Genomic DNA, 18,582 nt, shown 5'->3' on the forward strand with positions numbered 1-18,582 from the left:
GACATGCTGAGTCTCTGGGAAAGCAGAGATCCCCAGTGCTGTTGTGCCTGTGGATAGGCTGCAGGGGGACGGTGAAGACCAGCAAGATCTTTCAGGTCTGGCACCTTCGTGTGGGAGAAGGAGCCAGACGTTTGCCTTTTCAGAAAAAGATTCTGCCGAGAACGAGCACCGTGACATGCTGAGTCTCTGGGAAAGCAGAGATCCCCAGTGCTGTTGTGCCTGTGGATAGGCTGCAGCGGGACGGTGAAGACCAGCAAGTTCTTTCAGGGCTGGCACCTTCCTTGTGGGAGAAGGAGCCAGACGTTTGCCTTTTCAGAAAAAGTTTCTGCCGAAAACGAGCACCGTGACATGCTGAGTCTCTGGGAAAGCAGAGATCCCCAGTGCTGTTGCGGCTAAAGATAGGCTGCAGAGGGATAGTGAAGACCAGCAAGAGCTTTCAGGGCTGGCACCTTCCTTGTGGGAGAAGGAGCCAGACGTTTGCCTTTTCAGAAAAAGTTTCTGCCGAGAACGAGCACCGTGACATGCTGAGTCTCTGGGAAAGCAGAGATCCCCAGTGCTGTTGTGCCTGTGGATAGGTTGCAGGGGGACGGTGAAGACCAGCAAGAGCTTTCAGGGCTGGCACCTTCTTTGTGGGAGAAGGAGCCAGACGTTTGCCTTTTCAGAAAAAGTTTCTGCCGAGAACGAGCACCGTGACATGCTGAGTCTCTGGAAAAGCAGAGATCCCCAGTGCTGTTGTGCCTGTGGATAGTCTGCAGGGGGACGGTGAAGACCAGCAAGATCTTTCAGGTCTGGCACCTTCCTTGTGGGAGAAGGAGCCAGACGTTTGCCTTTTCAGAAAAAGTTTCTGCCGAGAACGAGCACCGTGACATGCTGAGTCTCTGGGAAAGCAGAGATCCCCAGTGCTGTTGCGGCTAAAGATAGGCTGCAGGGGGACGGTGAAGACCAGCAAGAGCTTTCAGGGCTGGCACCTTCCTTGTGGGAGAAGGAGCCAGACGTTTGCCTTTTCAGAAAAAGTTTCTGACGAGATCGAGCACCGTGACATGCTGAGTCTCTGGGAAAGCAGAGATCCCCAGTGCTGTTGCGGCTAAAGATAGGCTGCAGAGGGATAGTGAAGACCAGCAGGAGCTTTCAGGGCTGGCACCTTCCTTGTGGGAGAAGGAGCCAGACGTTTGCCTTTTCAGAAAAAGATTCTGCCGAGAACGAGCACCGTGACATGCTGAGTCTCTGGGAAAGCAGAGATCCCCAGAGCTGTTGTGCCTGTGGATAGGCTGCAGGGGGACGGTGAAGACCAGCAAGAGCTTTCAGGGCTGGCACCTTCCTTGTGGGAGAAGGAGCCAGACGTTTGCCTTTTCAGAAAAACTTTCTGCCGAGAACGAGCACCGTGACATGCTGAGTCTCTGGAAAAGCAGAGATCCCCAGTGCTGTTGTGCCTGTGCATAGGCTGCAGGGGGACGGTGAAGACCAGCAAGAGCTTTCAGGCCTGGCACCTTCCTTGTGGGAGATGGTGCCAGACGTTTGCCTTTTGAGAAAAAGTTTCTGCCGAGAACGAGCACCGTGACATGCTGAGTCGCTGGGAAAGCAGAGATCCCCAGTGCTGTTGCGGCTAAAGATAGGCTGCAGAGGGATAGTGAAGACCAGCAAGAGCTTTCAGGGCTGGAACCTTCCTTGTGGGAGAAGGAGCCAGACGTTTGCCTTTTCAGAAAAAGTTTCTGCCGAGAACGAGCACCGTGACATGCTGAGTCTCTGGAAAAGCAGAGATCCCCAGTGCTGTTGTGCCTGTGGATAGGTTGCAGGGGGACGGTGAAGACCAGCAAGAGCTTTCAGGGCTGGCACCTTCCTTGTGGGAGAAGGAGCCAGACGTTTGCCTTTTCAGAAAAAGTTTCTGCCGAGAACGAGCACCGTGACATGCTGAGTCTCTGAGAAAGCAGAGATCCCCAGTGCTGTTGTGCCTGTGGATAGGCTGCAGGGGGACGGTGAAGACCAGCAAGAGCTTTCAGGGCTGGCACCTTCCTTGTGGGAGAAGGAGCCAGACGTTTGCCTTTTCAGAAAAAGGCTCTGCCGAGAGCGAGCACCATGAGATGCTGACTCTCTGGGAAAGCAGAGATCCCCAGTGCTGTTGTGCCTGTGGATAGGCTGCAGGGGGACGGTGAAGACCAGCAAGATCTTTCAGGTCTGGCACCTTCGTGTGGGAGAAGGAGCCAGACGTTTGCCTTTTCAGAAAAAGATTCTGCCGAGAACGAGCACCGTGACATGCTGAGTCTCTGGGAAAGCAGAGATCCCCAGTGCTGTTGTGCCTGTGGATAGGCTGCAGGGGGACGGTGAAGACCAGCAAGATCTTTCAGGGCTGGCACCTTCCTTGTGGGAGAAGGAGCCAGACGTTTGCCTTTTCAGAAAAAGTTTCTGCCGAAAACGAGCACCGTGACATGCTGAGTCTCTGGGAAAGCAGAGATCCCCAGTGCTGTTGCGGCTAAAGATAGGCTGCAGAGGGATAGTGAAGACCAGCAAGAGCTTTCAGGGCTGGCACCTTCCTTGTGGGAGAAGGAGCCAGACGTTTGCCTTTTCAGAAAAAGTTTCTGCCGAGAACGAGCACCGTGACATGCTGAGTCTCTGGGAAAGCAGAGATCCCCAGTGCTGTTGTGCCTGTGGATAGGTTGCAGGGGGACGGTGAAGACCAGCAAGAGCTTACAGGGCTGGCACCTTCCTTGTGGGAGAAGGAGCCAGACGTTTGCCTTTTCAGAAAAAGTTTCTGCCGAGAACGAGCACCGTGACATGCTGAGTCTCTGGAAAAGCAGAGCTCCCCAGTGCTGTTGTGCCTGTGGATAGGCTGCAGGGGGACGGTGAAGACCAGCAAGATCTTTCAGGTCTGGCACCTTCCTTGTGGGAGAAGGAACCAGACGTTTGCCTTTTCAGAAAAAGATTCTGCCGAGAACGAGCACCGTGACATGCTGAGTCTCTGGGAAAGCAGAGATCCCCAGTGCTGTTGTGCCTGTGGATAGGCTGCAGGGGGACGGTGAAGACCAGCAAGATCTTTCAGGTCTGGCACCTTCGTGTGGGAGAAGGAGCCAGACGTTTGCCTTTTCAGAAAAAGATTCTGCCGAGAACGAGCACCGTGACATGATGAGCCTCTGGGAAAGCAGAGATCCCCAGTGCTGTTGTGCCTCTGGATAGGCTGCAGGGGGACGGTGAAGACCAGCAAGATCTTTCAGGGCTGGCACCTTCCTTGTGGGAGAAGGAGCCAGACGTTTGCCTTTTCAGAAAAAGTTTCTGCCGAAAACGAGCACCGTGACATGCTGAGTCTCTGGGAAAGCAGAGATCCCCAGTGCTGTTGCGGCTAAAGATAGGCTGCAGAGGGATAGTGAAGACCAGCAAGAGCTTTCAGGGCTGGCACCTTCCTTGTGGGAGAAGGAGCCAGACGTTTGCCTTTTCAGAAAAAGTTTCTGCCGAGAACGAGCACCGTGACATGCTGAGTCTCTGGGAAAGCAGAGATCCCCAGTGCTGTTGTGCCTGTGGATAGGTTGCAGGGGGACGGTGAAGACCAGCAAGAGCTTTCAGGGCTGGCACCTTCCTTGTGGGAGAAGGAGCCAGACGTTTGCCTTTTCAGAAAAAGTTTCTGCCGAGAACGAGCACCGTGACATGCTGAGTCTCTGGAAAAGCAGAGATCCCCAGTGCTGTTGTGCCTGTGGATAGGCTGCAGGGGGACGGTGAAGACCAGCAAGATCTTTCAGGTCTGGCACCTTCCTTGTGGGAGAAGGAACCAGACGTTTGCCTTTTCAGAAAAAGATTCTGCCGAGAACGAGCACCGTGACATGCTGAGTCTCTGGGAAAGCAGAGATCCCCAGTGCTGTTGCGGCTAAAGATAGGCTGCAGACGGATAGTGAAGACCAGCAAGATCTTTCAGGGCTGGCACCTTCCTTGTGGGAGAAGGAGCCAGACGTTTGCCTTTTCAGAAAAAGTTTCTGCCGAGATCGAGCACCGTGACATGCTGAGTAGCTGGAAAAGCAGAGATCCCCAGTACTGTTGTGCCTGTGGATAGGCTGCAGGGGGACGGTGAAGACCAGCAAGAGCTTTCAGGGCTGGCACCTTCCTTGTGGGAGAAGGAGCCAGACGTTTGCCTTTTCAGAAAAAGTTTCTGCCGAGAACGAGCACCGTGACATGCTGAGTCTCTGGAAAAGCAGAGATCCCCAGTGCTGTTGCGGCTAAAGATAGGCTGCAGAGGGATAGTGAAGACCAGCAAGAGCTTTCAGGGCTGGCACCTTCCTTGTGGGAGAAGGAGCCAGACGTTTGCCTTTTCAGAAAAAGTTTCTGCCGAGAACGAGCACCGTGACATGCTGAGTCTCTGGGAAAGCAGAGATCCCCAGTGCTGTTGTGCCTGTGGATAGGCTGCAGGGGGACGGTGAAGACCAGCAAGATCTTTCAGGGCTGGCACCTTCCTTGTGGGAGAAGGAGCCAGACGTTTGCCTTTTCAGAAAAAGGCTCTGCCGAGAGCGAGCACCATGAGATGCTGAGTCTCTGGAAAAGCAGAGATCCCCAGTGCTGTTGTGCCTGTGGATAGGCTGCAGGGGGACGGTGAAGACCAGCAAGATCTTTCAGGTCTGGCACCTTCCTTGTGGGAGAAGGAGCCAGACGTTTGCCTTTTCAGAAAAGGTTTCTGCCGAGAACGAGCACCGTGACATGCTGAGTCTCTGGGAAAGCAGAGATCCCCAGTGCTGTTGTGCCTGTGGATAGGCTGCAGGGGGATGGTGAAGACCAGCAAGATCTTTCAGGGCTGGCACCTTCCTTGTGGGAGAAGGAGCCAGACGTTTGCCTTTTCAGAAAAGGTTTCTGCCGAGAACGAGCACCGTGACATGCTGAGTCTCTGGGAAAGCAGAGATCCCCAGTGCTGTTGCGGCTAAAGATAGGCTGCAGGGGGACGGTGAAGACCAGCAAGAGCTTTCAGGGCTGGCACCTTCCTTGTGGGAGAAGGAGCCAGACGTTTGCCTTTTCAGAAAAAGTTTCTGACGAGATCGAGCACCGTGACATGCTGAGTCTCTGGGAAAGCAGAGATCCCCAGTGCTGTTGCGGCTAAAGATAGGCTGCAGAGGGATAGTGAAGACCAGCAGGAGCTTTCAGGGCTGGCACCTTCCTTGTGGGAGAAGGAGCCAGACGTTTGCCTTTTCAGAAAAAGATTCTGCCGAGAACGAGCACCGTGACATGCTGAGTCTCTGGGAAAGCAGAGATCCCCAGAGCTGTTGTGCCTGTGGATAGGCTGCAGGGGGACGGTGAAGACCAGCAAGAGCTTTCAGGGCTGGCACCTTCCTTGTGGGAGAAGGAGCCAGACGTTTGCCTTTTCAGAAAAAGTTTCTGCCGAGAACGAGCACCGTGACATGCTGAGTCTCTGGAAAAGCAGAGATCCCCAGTGCTGTTGTGCCTGTGCATAGGCTGCAGGGGGACGGTGAAGACCAGCAAGAGCTTTCAGGGCTGGCACCTTCCTTGTGGGAGATGGTGCCAGACGTTTGCCTTTTGAGAAAAAGTTTCTGCCGAGAACGAGCACCGTGACATGCTGAGTCGCTGGGAAAGCAGAGATCCCCAGTGCTGTTGCGGCTAAAGATAGGCTGCAGAGGGATAGTGAAGACCAGCAAGAGCTTTCAGGGCTGGCACCTTCCTTGTGGGAGAAGGAGCCAGACGTTTGCCTTTTCAGAAAAAGTTTCTGCCGAGAACGAGCACCGTGACATGCTGAGTCTCTGGGAAAGGAGAGATCCCCAGTGCTGTTGTGCCTGTGGATAGGCTGCAGGGGGACGGTGAAGACCAGCAAGATCTTTCAGGGCTGGCACCTTCCTTGTGGGAGAAGGAGCCAGACGTTTGCCTTTTCAGAAAAAGGCTCTGCCGAGAGCGAGCACCATGAGATGCTGAGTCTCTGGAAAAGCAGAGATCCCCAGTGCTGTTGTGCCTGTGGATAGGCTGCAGGGGGACGGTGAAGACCAGCAAGATCTTTCAGGTCTGGCACCTTCCTTGTGGGAGAAGGAGCCAGACGTTTGCCTTTTCAGAAAAGGTTTCTGCCGAGAACGAGCACCGTGACATGCTGAGTCTCTGGGAAAGCAGAGATCCCCAGTGCTGTTGTGCCTGTGGATAGGCTGCAGGGGGATGGTGAAGACCAGCAAGATCTTTCAGGGCTGGCACCTTCCTTGTGGGAGAAGGAGCCAGACGTTTGCCTTTTCAGAAAAGGTTTCTGCCGAGAACGAGCACCGTGACATGCTGAGTCTCTGGGAAAGCAGAGATCCCCAGTGCTGTTGCGGCTAAAGATAGGCTGCAGGGGGACGGTGAAGACCAGCAAGAGCTTTCAGGGCTGGCACCTTCCTTGTGGGAGAAGGAGCCAGACGTTTGCCTTTTCAGAAAAAGTTTCTGACGAGATCGAGCACCGTGACATGCTGAGTCTCTGGGAAAGCAGAGATCCCCAGTGCTGTTGCGGCTAAAGATAGGCTGCAGAGGGATAGTGAAGACCAGCAGGAGCTTTCAGGGCTGGCACCTTCCTTGTGGGAGAAGGAGCCAGACGTTTGCCTTTTCAGAAAAAGATTCTGCCGAGAACGAGCACCGTGACATGCTGAGTCTCTGGGAAAGCAGAGATCCCCAGAGCTGTTGTGCCTGTGGATAGGCTGCAGGGGGACGGTGAAGACCAGCAAGAGCTTTCAGGGCTGGCACCTTCCTTGTGGGAGAAGGAGCCAGACGTTTGCCTTTTCAGAAAAAGTTTCTGCCGAGAACGAGCACCGTGACATGCTGAGTCTCTGGAAAAGCAGAGATCCCCAGTGCTGTTGTGCCTGTGCATAGGCTGCAGGGGGACGGTGAAGACCAGCAAGAGCTTTCAGGGCTGGCACCTTCCTTGTGGGAGATGGTGCCAGACGTTTGCCTTTTGAGAAAAAGTTTCTGCCGAGAACGAGCACCGTGACATGCTGAGTCGCTGGGAAAGCAGAGATCCCCAGTGCTGTTGCGGCTAAAGATAGGCTGCAGAGGGATAGTGAAGACCAGCAAGAGCTTTCAGGGCTGGAACCTTCCTTGTGGGAGAAGGAGCCAGACGTTTGCCTTTTCAGAAAAAGTTTCTGCCGAGAACGAGCACCGTGACATGCTGAGTCTCTGGAAAAGCAGAGATCCCCAGTGCTGTTGTGCCTGTGGATAGGTTGCAGGGGGACGGTGAAGACCAGCAAGAGCTTTCAGGGCTGGCACCTTCCTTGTGGGAGAAGGTGCCAGACGTTTGCCTTTTCAGAAAAAGTTTCTGCCGAGAACGAGCACCGTGACATGCTGAGTCTCTGAGAAAGCAGAGATCCCCAGTGCTGTTGTGCCTGTGGATAGGCTGCAGGGGGACGGTGAAGACCAGCAAGAGCTTTCAGGGCTGGCACCTTCCTTGTGGGAGAAGGAGCCAGACGTTTGCCTTTTCAGAAAAAGGCTCTGCCGAGAGCGAGCACCATGAGATGCTGACTCTCTGGGAAAGCAGAGATCCCCAGTGCTGTTGTGCCTGTGGATAGGCTGCAGGGGGACGGTGAAGACCAGCAAGATCTTTCAGGTCTGGCACCTTCGTGTGGGAGAAGGAGCCAGACGTTTGCCTTTTCAGAAAAAGATTCTGCCGAGAACGAGCACCGTGACATGCTGAGTCTCTGGGAAAGCAGAGATCCCCAGTGCTGTTGTGCCTGTGGATAGTCTGCAGGGGGACGGTGAAGACCAGCAAGATCTTTCAGGGCTGGCACCTTCCTTGTGGGAGAAGGAGCCAGACGTTTGCCTTTTCAGAAAAAGTTTCTGCCGAAAACGAGCACCGTGACATGCTGAGTCTCTGGGAAAGCAGAGATCCCCAGTGCTGTTGCGGCTAAAGATAGGCTGCAGAGGGATAGTGAAGACCAGCAAGAGCTTTCAGGGCTGGCACCTTCCTTGTGGGAGAAGGAGCCAGACGTTTGCCTTTTCAGAAAAAGTTTCTGCCGAGAACGAGCACCGTGACATGCTGAGTCTCTGGGAAAGCAGAGATCCCCAGTGCTGTTGTGCCTGTGGATAGGTTGCAGGGGGACGGTGAAGACCAGCAAGAGCTTTCAGGGCTGGCACCTTCCTTGTGGGAGAAGGAGCCAGACGTTTGCCTTTTCAGAAAAAGTTTCTGCCGAGAACGAGCACCGTGACATGCTGAGTCTCTGGAAAAGCAGAGCTCCCCAGTGCTGTTGTGCCTGTGGATAGGCTGCAGGGGGACGGTGAAGACCAGCAAGATCTTTCAGGGCTGGCACCTTCCTTGTGGGAGAAGGAGCCAGACGTTTGCCTTTTCAGAAAAAGTTTCTGCCGAGAACGAGCACCGTGACATGCTGAGTCTCTGGGAAAGCAGAGATCCCCAGTGCTGTTGCGGCTAAAGATAGGCTGCAGAGGGATAGTGAAGACCAGCAGGAGCTTTCAGGGCTGGCACCTTCCTTGTGGGAGAAGGAGCCAGACGTTTGCCTTTTCAGAAAAGGTTTCTGCCGAGAACGAGCACCGTGACATGCTGAGTCGCTGGGAAAGCAGAGATCCCCAGTGCTGTTGTGCCTGTGGATAGGCTGCAGGGGGACGGTGAAGACCAGCAAGATCTTTCAGGGCTGGCACCTTCCTTGTTGGAGAAGGAGCCAGACGTTTGCCTTTTGAGAAAAAGTTTCTGCCGAGAACGAGCACCGTGACATGCTGAGTCTCTGAGAAAGCAGAGATCCCCAGTGCTGTTGTGCCTGTGGATAGGCTGCAGGGGGACGGTGAAGACCAGCAAGATCTTTCAGGGCTGGCACCTTCCTTGTGGGAGAAGGAGCCAGACGTTTGCCTTTTCAGAAAAAGTTTCTGCCGAGAACGAGCACCGTGACATGCTGAGTCTCTGGAAAAGCAGAGATCCCCAGTGCTGTTCTGCCTGTGGATAGGTTGCAGGGGGACGGTGAAGACCAGCAAGAGCTTTCAGGGCTGGCACCTTCCTTGTGGGAGAAGGAGCCAGACGTTTGCCTTTTCAGAAAAAGTTTCTGCCGAGAACGAGCACCGTGACATGCTGAGTCTCTGGGAAAGCAGAGATCCCCAGTGCTGTTGCGGCTAAAGATAGGCTGCAGAGGGATAGTGAAGACCAGCAGGAGCTTTCAGGGCTGGCACCTTCCTTGTGGGAGAAGGAGCCAGACGTTTGCCTTTTCAGAAAAAGTTTCTGCCGAGAAAAAGCACCGTGACATGCTGAGTCTCTGAGAAAGCAGAGATCCCCAGTGCTGTTGTGCCTGTGGATAGGCTGCAGGGGGACGGTGAAGACCAGCAAGATCTTTCAGGGCTGGCACCTTCCTTGTGGGAGAAGGAGCCAGACGTTTGCCTTTTCAGAAAAAGATTCTGCCGAGAACGAGCACCGTGACATGCTGAGTCTCTGGGAAAGCAGAGATCCCCAGTGCTGTTGTGCCTGTGGATAGGCTGCAGGGGGACGGTGAAGACCAGCAAGATCTTTCAGGGCTGGCACCTTCCTTGTGGGAGAAGGAGCCAGACGTTTGCCTTTTCAGAAAAAGTTTCTGCCGAGAACGAGCACCGTGACATGCTGAGTCTCTGTGAAAGCAGAGATCCCCAGTGCTGTTGCGGCTAAAGATAGGCTGCAGAGGGATAGTGAAGACCAGCAAGAGCTTTCAGGGCTGGCACCTTCCCTGTGGGAGAAGGAGCCAGACGTTTGCCTTTTCAGAAAAAGGGTCTGCCGAGAGCGAGCACCATGAGATGCTGAGTCTCTGGGAAAGCAGAGATCCCCAGTGCTGTTGTGCCTGTGGATAGGCTGCAGGGGGACGGTGAAGACCAGCAAGAGCTTTCAGGGCTGGCACCTTCCTTGTGGGAGAAGGAGCCAGACGTTTGCCTTTTCAGAAAAAGATTCTGCCGAGAACGAGCACCGTGACATGCTGAGTCTCTGGGAAAGCAGAGATCCCCAGTGCTGTTGTGCCTGTGGATAGGCTGCAGGGGGATGGTGAAGACCAGCAAGATCTTTCAGGGCTGGCACCTTCCTTATGGGAGAAGGAGCCAGACGTTTGCCTTTTCAGAAAAGGTTTCTGCCGAGAACGAGCACCGTGACATGCTGAGTCTCTGGGAAAGCAGAGATCCCCAGTGCTGTTGTGCCTGTGGATAGGCTGCAGGGGGATGGTGAAGACCAGCAAGATCTTTCAGGGCTGGCACCTTCCTTGTGGGAGAAGGAGCCAGACGTTTGCCTTTTCAGAAAAAGTTTCTGCCGAGAATGAGCACCGTGACATGCTGAGTCTCTGGAAAAGCAGAGATCCCCAGTGCTATTGTGCCTGTGGATAGGCTGCAGGGGGACGGTGAAGACCAGCAAGAGCTTTCAGGCCTGGCACCTTCCTTGTGGGAGAAGGAGCCAGACGTTTGCATTTTCAGAAAAAGTTTGTGCCGAGAACGAGCACCGTGACATGCTGAGTCTCTGGAAAAGCAGAGATCCCCAGTGCTGTTGCGGCTAAAGATAGGCTGCAGAGGGATAGTGAAGACCAGCAGGAGCTTTCAGGGCTGGCACCTTCCTTGTGGGAGAAGGAGCCAGACGTTTCCCTATTCAGAAAAAGGCTCTGCCGAGAACGAGCACCGTGACATGCTGAGTCTCTGGGAAAGCAGAGATCCCCAGTGCTGTTGTGCCTGTGGATAGGCTGCTGAGGGATAGTGAAGACCTGCAAGAGCTTTCAGGGCTGGCACCTTCCTTGTGGGAGAAGGAGCCAGACGTTTGCCTTTTCAGAAAAAGTTTCTGCCGAGAACGAGCACCGTGACATGCTGAGTCTCTGGGAAAGCAGAGATCCCCAGTGCTGTTGTGCCTGTGGATAGGCTGCAGGGGGACGGTGAAGACCAGCAAGAGCTTTCAGGGCTGGCACCTTCCTTGTGGGAGAAGGAGCCAGACGTTTGCCTTTTCAGAAAAAGTTTCTGCCGAGAACGAGCACCGTGACATGCTGAGTCTCTGGGAAAGCAGAGATCCCCAGTGCTGTTGCGGCTAAAGATAGGCTGCAGAGGGATAGTGAAGACCAGCAAGAGCTTTCAGGGCTGGCACCTTCCTTGTGGTAGAAGGAGCCAGACGTTTGCCTTTTCAGAAAAAGTTTCTGCCGAGAACGAGCACCGTGACATGCTGAGTCTCTGGGAAAGCAGAGATCCCCAGTGCTGTTGTGCCTGTGGATAGGCTGCAGGGGGACGGTGAAGACCAGCAAGATCTTTCAGGGCTGGCACCTTCCTTGTGGGAGAAGGAGCCAGACGTTTGCCTTTTCAGAAAAAGTTTCTGCCGAGAACGAGCACCGTGACATGCTGAGTCTCTGGAAAAGCAGAGATCCCCAGTGCTGTTGCGGCTAAAGATAGGCTGCAGAGGGATAGTGAAGACCAGCAAGATCTTTCAGGGCTGGCACCTTCCTTGTGGGAGAAGGAGCCAGACATTTGCCTTTTCAGAAAAAGTTCTGCCGAGAGCGAGCGCCAGGAGATGCTGAGTCTCTGGGAAAGCAGAGATCCCCAGTGCTGTTGTGCCTGTGGATAGGCTGCAGGGGGACGGTGAAGACCAGCAAGATCTTTCAGGGCTGGCACCTTCCTTGTGGGAGAAGGAGCCAGACGTTTGCCTTTTCAGAAAAAGTTTCTGACGAGAAAAAGCACCGTGACATGCTGAGTAGCTGGAAAAGCAGAGATCCCCAGTACTGTTGTGCCTGTGGATAGGCTGCAGGGGGACGGTGAAGACCAGCAAGAGCTTTCAGGGCTGGCACCTTCCTTGTGGGAGAAGGAGCCAGACGTTTGCCTTTTCAGAAAAAGTTTCTGCCGAGAACGAGCACCGTGACATGCTGAGTCTCTGGGAAAGGAGAGATCCCCAGTGCTGTTGTGCCTGTGGATAGGCTGCAGGGGGATGGTGAAGACCAGCAAGATCTTTCAGGGCTGGCACCTTCCTTGTGGGAGAAGGTGCCAGACGTTTGCCTTTTGAGAAAAAGTTTCTGCCGAAAACGAGCACCGTGACATGCTGAGTCTCTGGGAAAGCAGAGATCCCCAGTGCTGTTGCGGCTAAAGATAGGCTGCAGAGGGATAGTGAAGACCAGCAAGAGCTTTCAGGGCTGGCACCTTCCTTGTGGGAGAAGGAGCCAGACGTTTGCCTTTTCAGAAAAAGTTTCTGCCGAGAACGAGCACCGTGACATGCTGAGTCTCTGGAAAAGCAGAGATCCCCAGTGCTGTTGTGCCTGTGGATAGGTTGCAGGGGGACGGTGAAGACCAGCAAGAGCTTTCAGGGCTGGCACCTTCCTTGTGGGAGAAGGAGCCAGACGTTTGCCTTTTCAGAAAAAGTTTCTGCCGAGAACGAGCACCGTGACATGCTGAGTCTCTGGAAAAGCAGAGATCACCAGTGCTGTTGCGGCTAAAGATAGGCTGCAGAGGGATAGTGAAGACCAGCAGGAGCTTTCAGGGCTGGCACCTTCCTTGTGGGAGAAGGAGCCAGACGTTTGCCTTTTCAGAAAAAGTTTCTGCCGAGAAAAAGCACCGTGACATGCTGAGTCTCTGGGAAAGCAGAGATCCCCAGTGCTGTTGTGCCTGTGGATAGGCTGCAGGGGGACGGTGAAGACCAGCAAGATCTTTCAGGGCTGGCACCTTCCTTGTGGGAGAAGGAGCCAGACGTTTGCCTTTTCAGAAAAAGGCTCTGCCGAGAGCGAGCACCATGAGATGCTGAGTCTCTGGAAAAGCAGAGATCCCCAGTGCTGTTGTGCCTGTGGATAGGCTGCAGGGGGACGGTGAAGACCATCAAGATCTTTCAGGTCTAGCACCTTCCTTGTGGGAGAAGGAGCCAGACGTTTGCCTTTTCAGAAAAAGATTCTGCCGAGAACGAGCACCGTGACATGCTGAGTCTCTGGGAAAGCAGAGATCCCCAGTGCTGTTGTGCCTGTGGATAGGCTGCAGGGGGATGGTGAAGACCAGCAAGATCTTTCAGGGCTGGCACCTTCCTTGTGGGAGAAGGAGCCAGACGTTTGCCTTTTCAGAAAAGGTTTCTGCCGAGAACGAGCACCGTGACATGCTGAGTCTCTGGGAAAGCAGAGATCCCCAGTGCTGTTGCGGCTAAAGATAGGCTGCAGGGGGACGGTGAAGACCAGCAAGAGCTTTCAGGGCTGGCACCTTCCTTGTGGGAGAAGGAGCCAGACGTTTGCCTTTTCAGAAAAAGTTTCTGACGAGATCGAGCACCGTGACATGCTGAGTCTCTGGGAAAGCAGAGATCCCCAGTGCTGTTGCGGCTAAAGATAGGCTGCAGAGGGATAGTGAAGACCAGCAGGAGCTTTCAGGGCTGGCACCTTCCTTGTGGGAGAAGGAGCCAGACGTTTGCCTTTTCAGAAAAAGTTTCTGCCGAGAACGAGCACCGTGACATGCTGAGTCTCTGGGAAAGCAGAGATCCCCAGTGCTGTTGTGCCTGTGGATAGGCTGCAGGGGGACGGTGAAGACCAGCAAGATCTTTCAGGGCTGGCACCTTCCTTGTGGGAGAAGGAGCCAGACGTTTGCCTTTTCAGAAAAAGTTTCTGCCGAGAACGAGCACCGTGACATGCTGAGTCTCTGGGAAAGCAGAGATCCCCAGTGCTGTTGCGGCTAAAGATAGGCTGCAGAGGGATAGTGAAGACCTGCAAGAGCTTTCAGGGCTGGCACCTTCCTTGTGGGAGAAGGAGCCAGACGTTTGCCTTTTCAGAAAAAGACTCTGCCGAGAGCGAGCGCCAGGAGATGCTGAGTCTCTGGGAAAGCAGAGATCCCCAGTGCTGTTGTGCCTGTGGATAGGCTGCAAGGGGACGGTGAAGACCATCAAGATCTTTCAGGTCTAGCACCTTCCTTGTGGGAGAAGGAGCCAGACGTTTGCCTTTTCAGAAAAAGATTCTGCCGAGAACGAGCACCGTGACATGCTGAGTCTCTGGGAAAGCAGAGATCCCCAGTGCTGTTGTGCCTGTGGATAGGCTGCAGGGGGATGGTGAAGACCAGCAAGATCTTTCAGGGCTGGCACCTTCCTTGTGGGAGAAGGAGCCAGACGTTTGCCTTTTCAGAAAAAGATTCTGCCGAGAACGAGCACCGTGACATGCTGAGTCTCTGGAAAAGCAGAGATCCCCAGTGCTGTTGCGGCTAAAGATAGGCTGCAGAGGGATAGTGAAGACCAGCAAGAGCTTTCAGGGCTGGCACCTTCCTTGTGGGAGAAGGAGCCAGACATTTGCCTTTTCAGAAAAAGTTTCTGCCGAGAACGAGCACCGTGACATGCTGAGTCTCTGGGAAAGGAGAGATCCCCAGTGCTGTTGCGGCTAAAGATAGGCTGCAGAGGGATAGTGAAGACCAGCAGGAGCTTTCAGGGCTGGCACCTTCCTTGTGGGAGAAGGAGCCAGACGTTTGCCTTTTCAGAAAAAGTTTCTGCCGAGAACGAGCACCGTGACATGCTGAGTCTCTGGGAAAGCAGAGATCCCCAGTGCTGTTGTGCCTGTGGATAGGCTGCAGGGGGACGGTGAAGACCAGCAAGATCTTTCAGGGCTGGCACCTTCCTTGTGGGAGAAGGAGCCAGACGTTTGCCTTTTCAGAAAAAGTTTCTGCCGAGAACGAGCACCGTGACATGCTGAGTCTCTGGGAAAGCAGAGATCCCCAGTGCTGTTGCGGCTAAAGATAGGCTGCAGAGGGATAGTGAAGACCAGCAAGAGCTTTCAGGGCTGGCACCTTCCTTGTGGGAGAAGGAGCCAGACGTTTGCCTTTTCAGAAAAAGACTCTGCCGAGAGCGAGCGCCAGGAGATGCTGAGTCTCTGGGAAAGCAGAGATCCCCAGTGCTGTTGTGCCTGTGGATAGGCTGCAGGGGGACGGTGAAGACCAGCAAGATCTTTCAGGTCTGGCACCTTCCTTGTGGGAGAAGGAGCCAGACGTTTGCCTTTTCAGAAAAAGTTTCTGCCGAGAACGAGCACCGTGACATGCTGAGTCTCTGGAAAAGCAGAGATCCCCAGTGCTGTTGCGGCTAAAGATAGGCTGCAGAGGGATAGTGAAGACCAGCAAGAGCTTTCAGGGCTGGCACCTTCCTTGTGGGAGAAGGAGCCAGACATTTGCCTTATCAGAAAAAGTTTCTGCCGAGAACGAGCACCGTGACATGCTGAGTCTCTGGGAAAGCAGAGATCCCCAGTGCTGTTGTGCCTGTGGATAGGCTGCAGGGGGACGGTGAAGACCAGCAAGATCTTTCAGGGCTGGCACCTTCCTTGTGGGAGAAGGAGCCAGACGTTTGCCTTTTCAGAAAAAGGCTCTGCCGAGAGCGAGCACCATGAGATGCTGAGTCTCTGGAAAAGCAGAGATCCCCAGTGCTGTTGTGCCTGTGGATAGGCTGCAGGGGGACGGTGAAGACCATCAAGATCTTTCAGGTCTAGCACCTTCCTTGTGGGAGAAGGAGCCAGACATTTGCCTTTTCAGAAAAAGATTCTGCCGAGAACGAGCACCGTGACATGCTGAGTCTCTGGGAAAGCAGAGATCCCCAGTGCTGTTGTGCCTGTGGATAGGCTGCAGGGGGATGGTGAAGACCAGCAAGATCTTTCAGGGCTGGCACCTTCCTTGTGGGAGAAGGAGCCAGACGTTTGCCTTTTCAGAAAAGGTTTCTGCCGAGAACGAGCACCGTGACATGCTGAGTCTCTGGGAAAGCAGAGATCCCCAGTGCTGTTGCGGCTAAAGATAGGCTGCAGGGGGACGGTGAAGACCAGCAAGAGCTTTCAGGGCTGGCACCTTCCTTGTGGGAGAAGGAGCCAGACGTTTGCCTTTTCAGAAAAAGTTTCTGACGAGATCGAGGACCGTGACATGCTGAGTCTCTGGGAAAGCAGAGATCCCCAGTGCTGTTGCGGCTAAAGATAGGCTGCAGAGGGATAGTGAAGACCAGCAGGAGCTTTCAGGGCTGGCACCTTCCTTGTGGGAGAAGGAGCCAGACGTTTGCCTTTTCAGAAAAAGATTCTGCCGAGAACGAGCACCGTGACATGCTGAGTCTCTGGGAAAGCAGAGATCCCCAGTGCTGTTGAGCCTGTGGATAGGCTGCAGGGGGATGGTGAAGACCAGCAAGATCTTTCAGGGCTGGCACCTTCCTTGTGGGAGAAGGAGCCAGACGTTTGCCTTTTCAGAAAAAGTTTCTGCCGAGAATGAGCACCGTGACATGCTGAGTCTCTGGAAAAGCAGAGATCCCCAGTGCTATTGTGCCTGTGGATAGGCTGCAGGGGGACGGTGAAGACCAGCAAGAGCTTTCAGGCCTGGCACCTTCCTTGTGGGAGAAGGAGCCAGACGTTTGCCTTTTCAGAAAAAGTTTCTGCCGAGAACGAGCACCGTGACATGCTGAGTCTCTGGAAAAGCTGAGATCCCCAGTGCTGTTGCGGCTAAAGATAGGCTGCAGAGGGATAGTGAAGACCAGCAGGAGCTTTCAGGGCTGGCACCTTCCTTGTGGGAGAAGGAGCCAGACGTTTCCCTATTCAGAAAAAGGCTCTGCCGAGAACGAGCACCGTGACATGCTGAGTCTCTGGGAAAGCAGAGATCCCCAGTGCTGTTGTGCCTGTGGATAGGCTGCAGAGGGATAGTGAAGACCTGCAAGAGCTTTCAGGGCTGGCACCTTCCTTGTGGGAGAAGGAGCCAGACGTTTGCCTTTTCAGAAAAGGTTTCTGCCGAGAACGAGCACCGTGACATGCTGAGTCTCTGGGAAAGCAGAGATCCCCAGTGCTGTTGTGCCTCTGGATAGGCTGCAGTGGGATGGTGAAGACCACCAAGAGCTTTCAGGGCTGGCACCTTCCTTGTGGGAGAAGGAGCCAGACGTTTGCCTTTTCAGAAAAAGTTTCTGCCGAGAACGAGCACCGTGACATGCTGAGTCTCTGGGAAAGCAGAGATCCCCAGTGCTGTTGCGGCTAAAGATAGGCTGCAGAGGGATAGTGAAGACCAGCAAGAGCTTTCAGGGCTGGCACCTTCCTTGTGGGAGAAGGAGCCAGACGTTTGCCTTTTCAGAAAAAGTTTCTGCCGAGAACGAGCACCGTGACATGCTGAGTCTCTGGGAAAGCAGAGATCCCCAGTGCTGTTGTGCCTGTGGATAGGCTGCAGGGGGACGGTGAAGACCAGCAAGATCTTTCAGGGCTGGCACCTTCCTTGTGGGAGAAGGAGCCAGACGTTTGCCTTTTCAGAAAAAGTTTCTGCCGAGAACGAGCACCGTGACATGCTGAGTCTCTGGGAAAGCAGAGATCCCCAGTGCTGTTGCGGCTAAAGATAGGCTGCAGACGGATAGTGAAGACCAGCAAGATCTTTCAGGGCTGGCACCTTCCTTGTGGGAGAAGGAGCCAGACGTTTGCCTTTTCAGAAAAAGACTCTGCCGAGAGCGAGCGCCAGGAGATGCTGAGTCTCTGGGAAAGCAGAGATCCCCAGTGCTGTTGTGCCTGTGGATAGGCTGCAAGGGGACGGTGAAGACCATCAAGATCTTTCAGGTCTAGCACCTTCCTTGTGGGAGAAGGAGCCAGACGTTTGCCTTTTCAGAAAAAGATTCTGCCGAGAACGAGCACCGTGACATGCTGAGTCTCTGGGAAAGCAGAGATCCCCAGTGCTGTTGTGCCTGTGGATAGGCTGCAGGGGGATGGTGAAGACCAGCAAGATCTTTCAGGGCTGGCACCTTCCTTGTGGGAGAAGGAGCCAGACGTTTGCCTTTTCAGAAAAGGTTTCTGCCGAGAACGAGCACCGTGACATGCTGAGTCTCTGGGAAAGCAGAGATCCCCAGTGCTGTTGCGGCTAAAGATAGGCTGCAGGGGGACGGTGAAGACCAGCAAGAGCTTTCAGGGCTGGCACCTTCCTTGTGGGAGAAGGAGCCAGACGTTTGCCTTTTCAGAAAAAGTTTCTGACGAGATCGAGCACCGTGACATGCTGAGTCTCTGGGAAAGCAGAGATCCCCAGTGCTGTTGCGGCTAAAGATAGGCTGCAGAGGGATAGTGAAGACCAGCAGGAGCTTTCAGGGCTGGCACCTTCCTTGTGGGAGAAGGAGCCAGACGTTTGCCTTTTCAGAAAAAGATTCTGCCGAGAACGAGCACCGTGACATGCTGAGTCTCTGGAAAAGCAGAGATCCCCAGTGCTGTTGCGGCTAAAGATAGGCTGCAGAGGGATAGTGAAGACCAGCAGGAGCTTTCAGGGCTGGCACCTTCCTTGTGGGAGAAGGAGCCAGACGTTTCCCTATTCAGAAAAAGGCTCTGCCGAGAACGAGCACCGTGACATGCTGAGTCTCTGGGAAAGCAGAGATCCCCAGTGCTGTTGTGCCTGTGCATAGGCTGCAGAGGGATAGTGAAGACCAGCAAGAGCTTTCAGGGCTGGCACCTTCCTTGTGGGAGAAGGAGCCAGACGTTTGCCTTTTCAGAAAAAGTTTCTGCCGAGAACGAGCACCGTGACATGATGAGCCTCTGGGAAAGCAGAGATCCCCAGTGCTGTTGTGCCTCTGGATAGGCTGCAGTGGGATGGTGAAGACCACCAAGAGCTTTCAGGGCTGGCACCTTCCTTGTGGGAGAAGGAGCCAGACGTTTGCCTTTTCAGAAAAAGACTCTGCCGAGAGCGAGCGCCAGGAGATGCTGAGTCTCTGGGAAAGCAGAGATCCCCAGTGCTGTTGTGCCTGTGGATAGGCTGCAGGGGGACGGTGAA

This window comes from Accipiter gentilis, unplaced genomic scaffold (genome assembly GCF_929443795.1).
Source record: "Accipiter gentilis unplaced genomic scaffold, bAccGen1.1, whole genome shotgun sequence".
Lineage (NCBI taxonomy): Eukaryota > Metazoa > Chordata > Aves > Accipitriformes > Accipitridae > Astur > Astur gentilis.